Raw genomic sequence first — 14,963 nt, 5'->3', positions numbered from 1 at the left:
CAGGACCAAGGTCAGGCTGACAGGCCTGTAGTTCCCTGGATCCTCCTTACAGCCCTTCTTGTGCATGGGAGTCACATTGGCAATCCTCTGGGACCTCTCCAGATAACCAGGAGTACAGGTAGATGGTGGAGAACAGCTTGGCATTCACCCCTGCCAGCTTCCTCAGCATGCAAGGGTGGAGCCTGTCTGGTTGCATGGAGTTATGACCATCCAGGTAGAGGAGGAGCTCTTTAACTGTCTCCACCTGAATCACTGGGGATATATTCTGGGTTCCATCCCAGACTTCCAGATCAGGGTGTAAAGTGCAGTAAAGTATACTCCACTGAGTATAACTGATCTGCCTATTAAAGGCAGATGTAAAGAAGGCATTGAGGACCTCAGCCTTCTCCTAATTCTCACTGGTCACATTTCCCTGTGTATCAAGATGGACATTTTCCTTGGTACTTCTCTTACCATTGATATATTTGTAAAACTATTTCTTATTTTCTTTTACTGTAGTGGCCAGTCTGAGTTCAAGTTGGACTTTTGCTTTCCTAATTTCTTCCCTACACAACTTAGCAAATTCTTTGTAATCTCCCCAAATAGCCTGTCCCTTCTTCCAGAAATCATAGACTCTTTTTTTTCCAGAGTATTAATAATAGTTCCCAGTTCACCCACAGCAGTCCTCTTTCCCTACAACTTGCCTTACGGTCTTTAAGATTTCCATCTGGAGGGGTATCCAGGCTTCCTGGATCCCTTTACCCTTAAGGAGACACTTCCAAGAGACCCCTGCAACAAGTGTCCTGAACAGTTCAAAGTCCTCCCTCTGGAAGTTCAAAAGAGCAGTTTTGCTAGTCATCCTTCTGACAGCTCTAAGAACAGAGAATTCTACAATTTCATGATCACTCTGCCCAAGATAGTACCCAGCCTTCACACCACCCACTAGTCCTTCACTGTTAGTGAAGAGCAGGTCTAGCAGGGTACCACCTCTGGTAGGCTCTCGTACCAGCTGCAAAAGGAAGCTATCTATATACTCTAGAAACATCTTGGACCACTTCTTCTGTGCTGCATTTTTACATTCCCAGTGTATATCAGGGAAGTTGAAGTCTCCCATGAGAATAAGTCCTGGCGATCGTGTAACTTCTGCACGTTGTTTATAGAATGCCTCATCCACCTCTTCATACTGATGGTGGTCTATAACAGACCCCTACCAAGATGTCACCCCTTGATCCTTACCCACAGATACTCAGCTTTATCACTCTCAGCCCCAAGCTTTTCAATATGAAAACAAAACAAGTCTCTAATATAAAGGGCCACACCATCACTCTTCCTTCCTTGTCTATCTCTTCCGAAGAGCTTGTAACCATCTACTACAGCACTCCAGCCATGTGAGTGGTCCCACCATGTTTTGGTAATATCAACTAGGTCATAGTTCGCCTGACACACAATTGCTTCCAGCTCTTCCTGCTGTTACCCATGCTGCATGCATTGGTGTAGATGCACTTCAGCTGAGTCATCTGCCTCACGCGCAGCTCATGCACTGTTCCCCTAGGCTCATCTCTTGTGAGCCGTTTTGTGCCTTTCCCCCACTGAAGATATTTTAAAGCTCTTTTGATAAGCCCCACTAGCTCCTGCAATAGGATTCATTGCCCTCCTTGAGATAGGCAGGTTCCATGGATGGACAGCAGGCCAGTAGCTGAGTAAACTGCCCCATGATCAAAGAACCCAAAGTTTCTGGTTTGACACCAGCCTCTGAACCATTTATTCATTGCTTGTGATTTCCAAGCCTCATCCATGTCCCTCATTTCCCCTGAAGGTGTTGAACAAAAAATCACTTGAGTTCCCATTCCTTCAACTAAACTCCCTAAACCCCTGATATCTCTTTTCATGGTTCTTAGGCTTCTCTGAACAATTTCATCACTGCCTACCTGAACTATGAGTAATGGAAAATAATCAGTGGGACAAGTGGATGCAGTACTGCAGGTGAGGTCTCACAAGGACAGAGAAGAATGGGATAATCACCTCCCTTGTCCAGCTGCTCACCTGTCTTTGGATGCAGCTTATGTTGCTGTTGATCTTCTGGGTGGCAAGCACACTCTGCTGGTTCTTGTTTGGTTTTTGTACACCAGCAGCCTTCCCTGTAGGGCTGCTCTCCTTCATTGCCCAGCCAGTAATTATTGTTTTTTGCGTTGTTTCAGGCCAAATGCAACACCTTGCATTTGTCCTTGTTGAACTCTAGGAACCTTGCTCAGTTTCATCTTTCAAGCCTGTCCAGATCCCTCTGGATGACATCTTCCCTTCCTGCATGTAAACTGAACTACTGAACTGATTGTCATTTGCAATTTTGCTGAGGTTGTCCTATGGCCCCTGTTGCCAAGAAATGTCTTAAATACTAGTTCCAGTACAAACCCCTTGGGGACACCATTCCTCACTGATCTCCACTGGGACAGTGAGCCATTGATGACCAGGGAAGGTGATGGAACAGCTAGTGCTGGATGCCATCTCCAGACAACTGGGAGAAAAGGAGGTTATCAGGAGAACTCAGCATGGGTTCACCAAGGGGAGGTCGTGCTCGACCAACATGGTGGCCTTTTATGAAGATGTCACTAGCTGGGTGGACAGGGGGAGGGCGGTAGATGTAGTCTACCTTGATTTCAGTAAGGCTTTTGATACTGTCCCCCATGACATCCTTATAACAACACTGAGGAAGTATGGGATAGATGAGCGGACAGTGAAGTGGGTCGAGAATTGGCTGACTGGCAGAGTGCAGAGGGTTGTTGTTGGCGGTGCAGTGTCTGGCTGGAGGCCTGTAACTAGCGGCATCCCCCAGGGGTCTGTACTGGGTCCGGTCTTGTTCAACATCTTCATCAACGACCTTCATGAGGGGATAGTGACCACCCTCAGCAAGTTTGCTGATGACACGAAGTTGGGAGGATTGGCTGACACGCTTGAAGGCTGTGCTGTCATTCAGCGATACCTGGACAGGCTGGAGAGCTGGGCAGTAAAAAACCGGATGAGGTTTAACAAAAGCAAGTGTAGAGTGTTGCACCTGGGTAGAAATAATTGCATGCACCAGTACAGGCTGGGGGAAGACCTGCTGGAGAGGAACTCTGCTGAGAGGGACCTGGGCGTCCTGGTGGACAACAGATTGACCGTGAGCCAGCAGTGTGCCCTTGTAGCCAAAAAAGCCAATGGCATACTGGGGTGTATTAAAAATAGCATGTCCAGCAGGTCGAAGGAGGTGATCCTTCCCCTCTACTCTGCCCTGGTAAGGCCTCATCTGGAATTCTGTGTCCAGTTCTGGGCTCCCCAGTACAAAAAAGACAGGGATCTCTTGGAAAGAGTCTAGCGGAGGGCCACTAAGATGGTGAAGGGCCTGGAGCATCTCCCCTATGAGGAGAGACTTAGGGAACTGGGTCTGTTTAGCCTTGAAAAAAGAAGGCTGAGAGGGAACTTGATCCAGGTTTATAAATACCTGAGGTGTGGGAGCCATAGTGGTGAGTCTGGTCTCTTTTCAGTAGTGCGTGGGGATAGGACTAGGGGTAATGGGATGAAAGTACAGCATAGGAAGTTCCGCACAAATGTGCGGAAGAACTTCTTTACAGTGAGGGTGATGGAGCACTGGAACAGGCTGCCCAGGGAGGTGGTGGAGTCTCCTTCTCTGGTTATATTCAAGACCCGCCTGGACGCCGAGCTGTGTGACATGGTGTAGGGAGCCTGCTTTGGCAGGGGGGTTGGACTCGATGATCTCTAGAGGTCCCTTCCAACCCCTACAGTTCTGTGATTCTGTGACCACTCTGAATGCAACGTCCTGTCAATTTCTTATCCACTCAATGGTCCATCCACCAAATCAATCTCTCTGCAGGATGTTGTGTGGGACAGTATGAAACGCTTTGTAGGAACCAAGACAGAGGAAATCAGCTGCTCTTCTCTTACCTGCTGAAACTGTAATACTGTCTGAGAAGGACAACAGATTTTTCAAGCAAAGTTAGTCCTTGGTGAAGCCATGTTGTCATCAATCACCTCTCTGTTCTCTGTGTGCCTTAGCATAATTGCATGCAGTACCCTCTACTTCTTTGATCAGATGTGGAAAATAAATATCTTGTTATATTTTTGTTTATTATAGATATATGTCTGATCAAGGAGCCCCAAAACTTGTTTCTGTCAGTGTAAAACTCCAGTTTGGTTGTAAATTCCTCCATGCTTAATAGGATTAAATTAAAGGACTGGGGTTTTGTCTTTTTACACAAAGTTTTGAGACTTTTTCAGCAAACATGTAGTTCACATAGCATCTCCAGCTTTGGTGGATCTCTGTGGGAATGCAGGTAGCTCTTTTGTAGACTGCAACAAAGAAACTCGCCTCTGAAATCTCTTCAGAAAAGTGAAGTAAGATGTATTCCACATTCAGAAACTTCAGCAAGTTTAACTGGAGCTTAGCATCCTCTCATAGGCAGTTTCCTCATTCAGATCATAGTATTAAGCATGTGGAGTGAGAACTGGTCTTTGTTCTAGATATGTTCTCTGGTAGTTAATAGCAATGGGGCTCATTGTGAAATCACTGCACTGCTGCCTTTATGTCATGGTTCATACTATTATGGACCTGTAGCTAATAACTGCAATTAGTGAGGGGTGTTGGTATTGTGGAATATGATTTTCCAACCCTGCTCCACTTTAATTATCTTTTAATCTAGAACACTTGTATAAACTTCTATAAAGACAGATTTGACAGAAAAGCAAAACATACATTTAAAGCAGAAATGATGCCATTTTTGCATGCCATCTCTTTAAAATATAGAATGAGGCTGTTTCTAAGACAGTTTATGAAGGATAATAAACTTAAACTTGCTTATTGCTAGTAAAAATTCTCAAGCAGGTAGGTAAAGTATGTACAGTCTTTGCTTTTTATTCTCAACTGTCCTCCTGATAATCCACTCCATAAACAGGAAGCTATGAGAGCAACCATTTACTACTAATAATAAACTACCTGACAGTCACTGTATTAAAATAAGTCAATAGTAATCTGAATTATGATGCAAAGATAAAAAATCTATTTTATCTTATCTCTCTTAATTGAGTTTGATCCTTACCTTGATGAAATTATATTGGAACATGTCGTTTAAGTTGCTTAACCTTTTATCACCTAGTTCTAGTAATGTTTTGTGATTTTGCTTTAAAACAGAGTTTACATTAACAAATATGGAGGTCATCCTGCCTGAAGAGCATTGTGTTTTAACAGTTTAATAACAGGGTGAATTGGAACACTCCAGAGAATGGCTATGGTGGTGTTATTGCTTATTCATTATTAAGACCTCTAAAGATAATTGTTTTCAAAATTATAATATGAGCTGTTAAGAACTTTCACTGTGAACACTGATTTATGCTGTCCATGATTCCATTTCTGCTCTGTTTCACACTGTTAATTTTCATTAAGTTCATTATGCTTGAGACCCCTTAAGGGATTTATTTAAAATTCATCTCTTGATTAGGCATATACTGTATACTTTTTCTACTGTAACAATATCTTTTTTTTTTTTTTTTCCCAAAGATAACAAGATCTGAGTTATGGCTGTAATGCTATTCCTCTGAGTGCCTATATCAAGTCTCTTAGTGATATTAATAAGTTGCTGTAATTATTTTTTGATGCATGTAAAACATATAGGATTTGATGAGAAAAGATATGTTTAACATAAGTGGGTTAGTGAAGTAAATCCCAGCCACACATTTCATATTGTTTGTTTCTTTTAGGTACTTTAAAAGATTAGCCAAACTTCAAAATAGGAATTCAATATAATTTTCAGGGATTTAGTAAATTAAGTTAATCAGAATAATACATGTAGATGTTTAATATAGAAAACAGCAATTCGCAGACTGGAATAAAGCTTTTCCTAAAGGCATTAAATTTCTTCTTGACTGTAATAGTCTTTAAAATAAAAGACAGCTATGCAATAGACATTTCTTATTTGGTAGTACAAAATTGTGTCATTATTATTATTACCTACTGGTAAAATGTATATTGGATTCGTTATCAATAAGGGTGGTTTATGTTTTATATATGTAGATGTAAAATGTATCTGATTGGAATGAAAATCTAACAACTGGAACATTGTCTAATAGTTTCTCTCAGAGGGTTAGGAATTAGCAAAATTAATGCAATTTGTTGTATGTGGATAAAATATAGCTTAAAAAAGATGGATAGGCTGAGTTTTGTTTATTTTTTTCCCAGTCTTAAAATGTGTGCATTTAATTCTCAAGCAAAAGCCATATTCTTGTTTCAGTTCCTGTTTTCAAGCCTCAGTTCCTCTCACTGTGCATTGGCAAAGCCTTAATGTCCGCAGTCAGTCCCCTGAGCTCAGACACTTCCATGCAGTACTGCGCTCTCACCTTCGAAGGAATATTTTCTCATTAGTTACTGTATTCCCAGAAACCTGTTGGTACAAAGGAGCTCAACCTGTGTAATAATAAGCAGGTTAAAAGAGATTTTATGACATCTGTTAGAAAGCACTAAACACCTTGTGAGTCTCCTGATCTAGCTATGACCAATTGCTCTCTCTGTCATGATATATTCACTGTGGTCTTCTTTGACATGAATGAAAGTTCTAGAAATTTCTGTCTTGTTAATTTCTAGATTGGCTCATATATGTCTTTTTTCAGGTTTTATTGAGCAACGTGGTACTTTCAACACATAAGTATATGCAATCAATACTGAAAGACCATTAACCATAACGAACCTATGTATGTCATCTCTTTTCTGAAAGCTGAGGATTTGCTAGATATATTCACAAGTTTTAATCTACTGTAGTGATCCTTCTGTGACTGTTGTGCAAGCTATTCTGATTTTTTTTTTAATTTAATAGAAAAATAGTTGTGTACAATTGTTATAGAAAGATTTAAAAAAAGCAAAAAAATAAAAAAATAAAAAAAATCTTAAAACAAGTATCCAAGTATCATAGAACTGAAGTACATTGTTGTGTCTTGTTTATGTTGAACATTATCAAGTGTCTTTGTCCATACAATGAAAATCACAAACCACATGTAGCTCAAAACTATTTACAGAAGCAGTATTTTGTTTGGTTTGTCAACATGTACGTTAGGGATCTACAAATAGTGGCAAAGTTCATTTATCTTTATGCTATGGGAGATTCTATTGTGGAAGCCTTGAATTATTCTCCAGCCACAAAGTTTACTAGTGAAGATTAATTTAGGTAATTGAAATTCTGCCCTCTGCAGGTGTCAGGGAGACTTGCTAATGCACATAGTACGTTGCTCTGAACTAAAATTGTTCTGGGTTGTCTTTAGATTATAACCTGTTTCTGTTTCTGAATTGTCTATTGGTTGTTCCAAAGTCAACATAAATTTACTTCTTGAGAGTAATTCCCCTCATGTGTTCTTTAGACTACTGAAATAAAAAGTTCCAGGAATGACTTAGAGTGGTCCCTTTTCAATACCTACTGCCTCCTATCTGACACTGGTTTTTTGTTGTTTTTTTTTTTCTCTGTACTGCTTCTGTGGGAATTTCACATACTCTCATGGATGCAATGATTCTTTGTTTTTGTTTTTTAAAAAAATAAATTCACATTAACTCATAAATAAGTAGATTTATTTTTTTTAAGTATTTTTCCTATAGATATATTAAACACTGTACCTTTAATTAAAAGATAATAGACTTTCTGAGACTTGGCTGTAGTAGATTACTTTCAGTTTATTGAACTAATAATTTGTAACATATTGGTACAGTACATTGTTATTGAAAAACTATTGTGCAGTGATTAAACTGAGAAGCCAAGCTGTAGACTTTTCAGGCTGTTCATCCATGTAACTGCATGCAGCATGAATTGTGCAGAGAACAACTACGGTTTGTGGCTGGAATGATGGTCTCACATGATAAAGTTTACCATGGCTCTCTTGATTCAGCGGGAGTGGACTGTGTGGTATTCATAGAATCATAGAAAGTTTTGGGTTGGAAGGGACCGTTAAGATCATCTAGTTCCAACCCTACTGTTATTGGCAGGGACACATCCCACTAGACCAGGATGCTCAAAGACCCATCTGGCCAGGGATGGGGGCATCCACAGCCTCACTGGCAACCTGTTCCTGTGTCTCACTACCCTCACAGTAAAGTATGTCTTCTTATTGTCCAGGCAAATTTACCCTCTTACAGGCTGAAGTCTCTTCCCCATACTTTCTGTAGGCCATCTTCATGTACTGGAAGGCTGCTATAAGGTCTCCTCGGAGTCTTCTTTTCAGGTCCAGAGAAGGGCAATGAGGCCTGTGAAGGGCTTGGAAAATCAGCCCTGTGAGGAGGGGCTGAGGGGGCTGGAGCTTTTTAGTACGGGGAAAAGGAGGCTGAGGCTAGACCTTATTGCTCTTTTCCCATATCTGAAGGGTGCTTACAGTGAGAGCGGGGCAGGTCTCTTCTCACTGGTCTCAGGTACCAGGACGAGGGGAAATGGCCTCAAGTTGCAGCAAGTTTAGGCTGGACATTAGGAAGCACTTCCATACAGAAAGGGTAGTTAAACACTGAAATAGTCTGCCCAGGGGGGTGGTTGAGTCGCCGTTCCTGGATGTGTTTAAGAGCCCTTTGGATGTGGTGCTCTGAGATATGATTTAGCAGAGGGTTGTTAGAGTTAGGGTCCTATGGTTAGGCTGAGGTTGGACGTGATGATCTCTGAGGTCTTTTCCAACCTGAGTAATTATATGATTCTATGATTCTCTTCTCTAAGCTGAAGAACCCCAGCTCTCTCAGCCTGCCCTCATAGAGGAGGTACTCCAGCCCTTGTGTTGGGGGGCCCTATTACTGGACAGAGTACTCCAGCTGGTATCTCATGAGAGCAGAGTAGAGAGCGAGAATTACTTCCTTTGACCTACTGACCATGCTTCTCTTGATGCATCCCAGGATATGGTTGTCCTTCTGGGTTGCAAGCACACATTGCGAGCTCATACTGAGTCTTTCATCAATGGACATCCACAAATCCTTCTCTTCAGGGCTGTTTGCAAGCCATTCTTCACTCAGCCTGTATCTGTGCTTCGGATTTTCCCAACCAAGATGCAAGACCTTGCCCTTGGTATTATTGAACTTCATGAGGTTGGCACTGGCCCACCTTTCAAGCATGTCCAGGTCCCAGTTCCAGGGTAGATTCCCCTCCCCGTAGCACTTCAACTGCACCACTCAGCTTTCTGGCATCTGCAGAACTGCTAAGGGCACACGATCCCACTCTCATTGTTGCCTGCAATGATGTTAAATAGCACCACTCCAAGCACTGATCCCTGAGGAACACCACTCATTTTTGGTCTCCATTTGGACATTGAGTCATTGAGCATAGCTCCCTGAGTGTGATCATTCAGCCAGTTCCTTATCCAGCAAGTAGTCCATTCATCAAATCCATTTTTTTTTTTTCACTTTGGACATCAGGATGTCATGCAGCATGGTATCAGATGCTTTGCACAAGTCAAGTTAGATGATGTAATTTATTCTTCCTTTATCCACTGATGCTGTAACTCCATCATAAAAGGCCCCTGAGTTTGTCAGGCATGACTTGCCATTGTTGAAGTCTCACTGAACTACCTTCAAGCTTGGAAAGTTTGTAGACAGATGCAAAAGGGAGATACAAAATTACTATAAATAGAAAAACCACACTGATAATCATGAATTCCTGTCATGAAATAAGACACGATATCTGTGTTCCATAATAGAATCTCTAGTGCCATATCTTTCTATGACTTGATATTTGGAGTTCCAGTATGCTAATAGCTATAAACCTTGTAAATATGAGTCAGACTCTGAAATAACCTACTTTTTTATGAACTTAAAAATAGAAACAAACTGTAAAATTAATTTTATCCTAGAAAAGGTGTTAAATATTCCATACAACAGTGATTTTCAAAATATTTCCTAAGTGAACACTATTTTGTCTATGAGCGTTCTGTTCTTGTTTTTTGAGCAGCAAAGGTACATTCAAAACTAACCTTCTGAGCTTTGGAGGTTGTTGAAATCTTAGACCCCTTTGTTAAATTATAACACTAGTTAAATCTTATCCCAGTCAGAGTGATATTTTAGTGGCTGGTTAAACCATTGCTATAGCTACTTCATGCCACAGGATTGATGCACTTTGTCAATGGAGTAGTAAGAACTATAGCCTCAGTGTTTATTCTCAAGTGAGTAGAAAATTCATGATATTCATGTGACTAAGTCCTTTTCCTGGAGAGAAGATATTTACCTTCTGTTTCGAAGGATCAGTTTTAGGGGGGAAAATATGCTGTTACATTAATAAGCTATGTTACAAAATTACAGATTCAAAGAATCCTTTGAAATACCTTACCATACAGGCTACACCAGGCTGGAAGAATCACCAGTTTCTAAGTGTGAATTCTGGAAATCTTGAATTTAAACTGGAAAGCTTAAAAAAGAAAGTGTTAAATCTGATGTAGTGGAGTGGTTTGTTTGTTTGTTTTGCTGTTTATTTTGTTAGCTCAATATATCTGGAGATTTGTATCTAAATCACTACAGGTTCATTCTCAGTGCTGTCTGCACTTCGTATTTCATTCTGTATGTTTACATTTCCTGAAGCAAGCAGACAATTAAATTAAGTGGCACAGTCCATTGTCTTCCTTCTTCTCAGAGGAAGAGAATGTCCAATAATTTGGTTTTTAAGTTGTTAACTGTGTGAGAGATCTATCACTTATTATTCTTATTAAACAAAATGATTTTAGTTGCTTTCCTTCTTAGCTCTGGAGGGTCATTTTCTACTCAAATAGATGGATTAAACATTCCTACATGCCCTTCTTTTGTGGAAAAATCATTTGGTCCACATATTTTGCTCTCCATTAAACAATTTGTTATATAGTTGGAATTACCCCACTTTTAACTCATACTTGGGGAACTGTGTCAAAAAGTGTGCGGAATAAAGCCTATTATTTAATCTTATCTCAATGTGAGGTTAGGAAAAGTGAAGACTTAAAAAGCTTAGATGAATTCCTGGTGATCATAATTATGAGTAGATTGCATTGGTGCCACAGTGTTCTGTAGAACACGAGCAACTCCCCTGTATAGTTTCTTTCAGAATCTTTCCTACCAAATATTGGAATCTCTATCTAGTCCCACAAAGTATGTTTCCAGTACAAGATTTTTTACCTTTCTAATATGGCTTTCTTTATGACATGTAACATTTTTTCTCTTGTCATGAATTATCTACTGACTCACAAAGGGAGAGAATGAATTTAATATCCAACACTTAACACACATTTGTGAAATATAAGACCTGAAGTCAACTGTGTTGAGCAGTCAGTCTTTAGACTTTTATATTTTAGAGAGGCTGATAAACTTGCTTGCATGTAGAGAAGATATGAAAGTAGAGGGAGAGCATCAGCACATTTGTCTTTCATTTCCAAAAAATTATTTTACTGCGGTTGTGGAAGACAAAAGAAGTGAAATTCTCTTTCTTTCAGTCTTCCTCTCTCTCATATATACATCAAAAACATATAGACATTCTCACATGTGTACAAAAAACAAACAACAACAACAACAACAAAACCCCAACAACAAACATCAAAGAAACAAACAAACAAAATAACAGGAAAGAAACTGTAGATACTTCCCAACTGCTTGCATACTGCAAAAAGAATGACTCATTTTACCCAGTTAGGATGTAAAATACCTCTCAGGGAAAGAACGCCAGTTTTGCTCATCTCTTATCACTTTCAAATGAAATATTTCATAAGAATCTTTAAATCAATTACATTCAGTGCATTTTTTGTTATCAAACTTTCAAGTTTTGTATCATCACTTATTCTGATTATGAATTTCCTATAGGCGGAGTATATTGACTTGAAATGTACTTAGAAGATCTACTTCCCTTGTGCAAAACAGAAGGCATTTCTCTGTGGTTGGAAAAAGCATACACTCATTTCCATTCCACAGCCAGCTCTTCTCAAATAAGAGCACTTTTCTCAGCTCTGTGTATTTCATTGTTCCAGAAAAGGACAATGAAGATGATGACTCGGGTTCCCTTTTTGCTATGTTATATCTACACAGATTTATTTTGTCTAATTCTACTACTTTTACTTTAGTCTTTTGTGCATCCATGTATGCATGCACCTCAAGTTTACCTTGGAGGAACGGAAGTTTTGACCTGGAATTTCTGTTTAGAATCTCTCTTTTGCTGAAATATGGCCATGAGAATCTTGCTTTGATGATTAAAAACTGTCTTTTAAAAGTGAATAAACTGACTACTAGGAAAGTTTGTGTCTGGATTCATCCACCTCTATCATGATACCTACCATCATGTGCATTGTATAAGTAGAGAAATCACAGGCAGAACAGAGATTTGAGATCTGGGTGGTGGGTAGGAAATCTGTCAGTGGCTTGTTTCTCCAAAACATTCTCCTCACTAAGTAGACAATTACAAAATTTTCCATATTACATAATAAGGAAACAGTAAGCTAACAAGAAAATCTAATTATATTGTTGGGTTCTTCACATTGCCATCCTTCAAACTATGTCAGTATTTAGGAAGGTACATTTACAAGTTACTGGTACAGTACCATGTGATTACAGCACTTCGGATGTTCTCCAAATGTGCATCTTACAGATTAATTTAATCCAAAAGCAACTTGACACATATATAGTAAGAGCACTCACAATAAATTGGACCTATTCTCTACAACACTGATGCTAAGATTTGCTTTCAAATTGCATTTTCAAACTGAAACAAAATGATAGTGTAGATGCACTCATAACATCCCAAACTGGTTTGTGCCCAAAGATAATAACCATTCCTACAATGTAAAACCTTGTATTATTGTAAGAAAAGAAATAAATAGATAATGCTACCAGTGTTTCACATGAACAGGAGCACCTCAGTGTTTCTTTATATGAAAGCTTATTTTATTATCACTTAAGGAAGTCATTACCCTTTTATGAGTGCTTACACGCTGCTTTACAAATATGTCACCACAGTTACATTATAAAAGAAACATTATTTTTGCCAGTGGCATTTTATGAAGCAAGGAAAGTAGTTTGAAAGTAACTTTTTAAAATGTTCTTTTATTTTTTTGTTCTAGAAGGGTAGAATTTATAATGTTTTCCCAAGCTATGTTTAGATTTTTTATTTTTATTTTTCTAAGTATCATATACCAGCAATAAATCATTAAAATACAGCATGGATGCATTGGTTTAATGTTTTGGTTTAATTGCACAGACAAGCAAACTGATGATCCTCTTTATTAATGAAGAAATTCTAAAGTGAAACTTACCTTCTGTATTATTTTTATGTTTATTAGCTGCCTTGTATAGATAAATTTGAAGGAAGTATCTCCACAGTCCACTTTAAGTTAAATGACATTATTCTGATTCTTTATAACATTCATATTTAAATTTTTTGAAAGAGTAGTTGTTTATTTTCTTTAACTGACTTGTCATTAACTTCCAAAAGATAACCAGACTGGTGCTCTAATGCAACCATGATGAAAAGATTTGTTTGTTTTTCAATATATTTTATTATATATATATATATATTCCTTATTATTTGCATGCCTAGTTGGTTAGTTTTGTCAAGAGCAGACCCGATCTCATAAATTGCAGGTAATTTGATAAAAGTTTATTTTAGTTTATCATAAGAAATTCATCATGTAACTTATACCAGATTTAATAGCAATCTGGATTTCCAGTTATGAGGTGATAAAGGACATACATTTCTCTGCACATAATATTAAAAAAATAATAATATTGCTACCTAAAAAGTATAGTATATGCTGCAGCTTGTAAAATATAAAAATATTTGTTATGTATAAAACAACATAATGTAAATGAAACTGTTCTGAGCTCTACAAATCCATTGCATCACTGATCACCATTTTGCCACTTAATTTAGCAAAGATCTATATAAATAACATTGTAAACCATTTTTTTGAGTAAATTTTATTTTTTTAAACATGATTTTCAATTGACCATACATTCTATGTAGTTGATTTAAGAATTTGTGCTTAGAAATTCTGTAAAAAAAAAAAACCAAAAAAAAAAAAACAAAACCAAAACAAATCACTTTACAAGCACAAATAACAAGGTAACTAGTAAATGTAAAACTGGAAACAAGTTTACTAGACAGCACAAAACTTCAGGTGAATTTGAGTAACATAGTCAAGTAATAAACTAAGTAATACTGAATGAAGGCTTTCAAACTGTAAAAATCTTCATTTTCTATCCAACATTCAATACCAAAACCATAATCATGTCAGACAGTTTCTTGCATATGCACTCATAACAGTAATTTCTTAGGTTGTGTAGTATATATATATCTGTCCTTGAAAGGAAACTAACAAACAAACGAAGCCCCACATGATTTAAAAGTAAAAATTACTACTTATTTATTATGCAAGATTGTGTTTTCAGGGAATTTGTTGTCGTATTTTAACAAGATGAACTATCAAGGATAACAATTTAGAATTGTAACCAGTCTTCTTGCAGCTCTAGTTTCTTTAAAAACTTCCAGTCAAAACTATGAGTAGAATGTCTTTTCTCTCAAAAGATAATGGGAATTTTTATAGACTTGGATACAATTCTGTCTTCTCTCTTCTTCCCTGGTCCCCCTCTCACAATCATGTCCTGATCAATTAGGGAGAAACTGAGATGTTTGTTGTTTGTTTTTTTTTTTTTTAATTTAGCAAGACTAGGCTGCAGGTGCTTGCAAATTCACCAGTCACTTGATTCTGGGGGATATCTAATCTTCTCTCGAATTCCTTGAAAACTTTCTTTCTTAGAGCTCAGCATGGTCCTGAGCAAAGTATGTTTGTTTCATAATGTCATTTCTTTCTGTTTTCACAGAAATACTAACCAGTTTACTAATGCCAAACTCAATCCCACAGTAGGTCAGCCTGTCTCATATTTACATGTGGAAACCTGATAGTGGCTGCTGAGAGGTGTTGAGCTTTGAAAATGGGATAGATTCCATCAGCATTTGATAACCTGAAGGTAATGATGATTCAGAATTTTT

This window comes from Coturnix japonica, chromosome Z (assembly GCF_054131305.1).
Source record: "Coturnix japonica strain WE chromosome Z, WE-NBRP24, whole genome shotgun sequence".
Classification (NCBI taxonomy): Eukaryota; Metazoa; Chordata; class Aves; order Galliformes; family Phasianidae; genus Coturnix; species Coturnix japonica.
Note: the sequence above shows the minus strand (reverse complement) of the source record.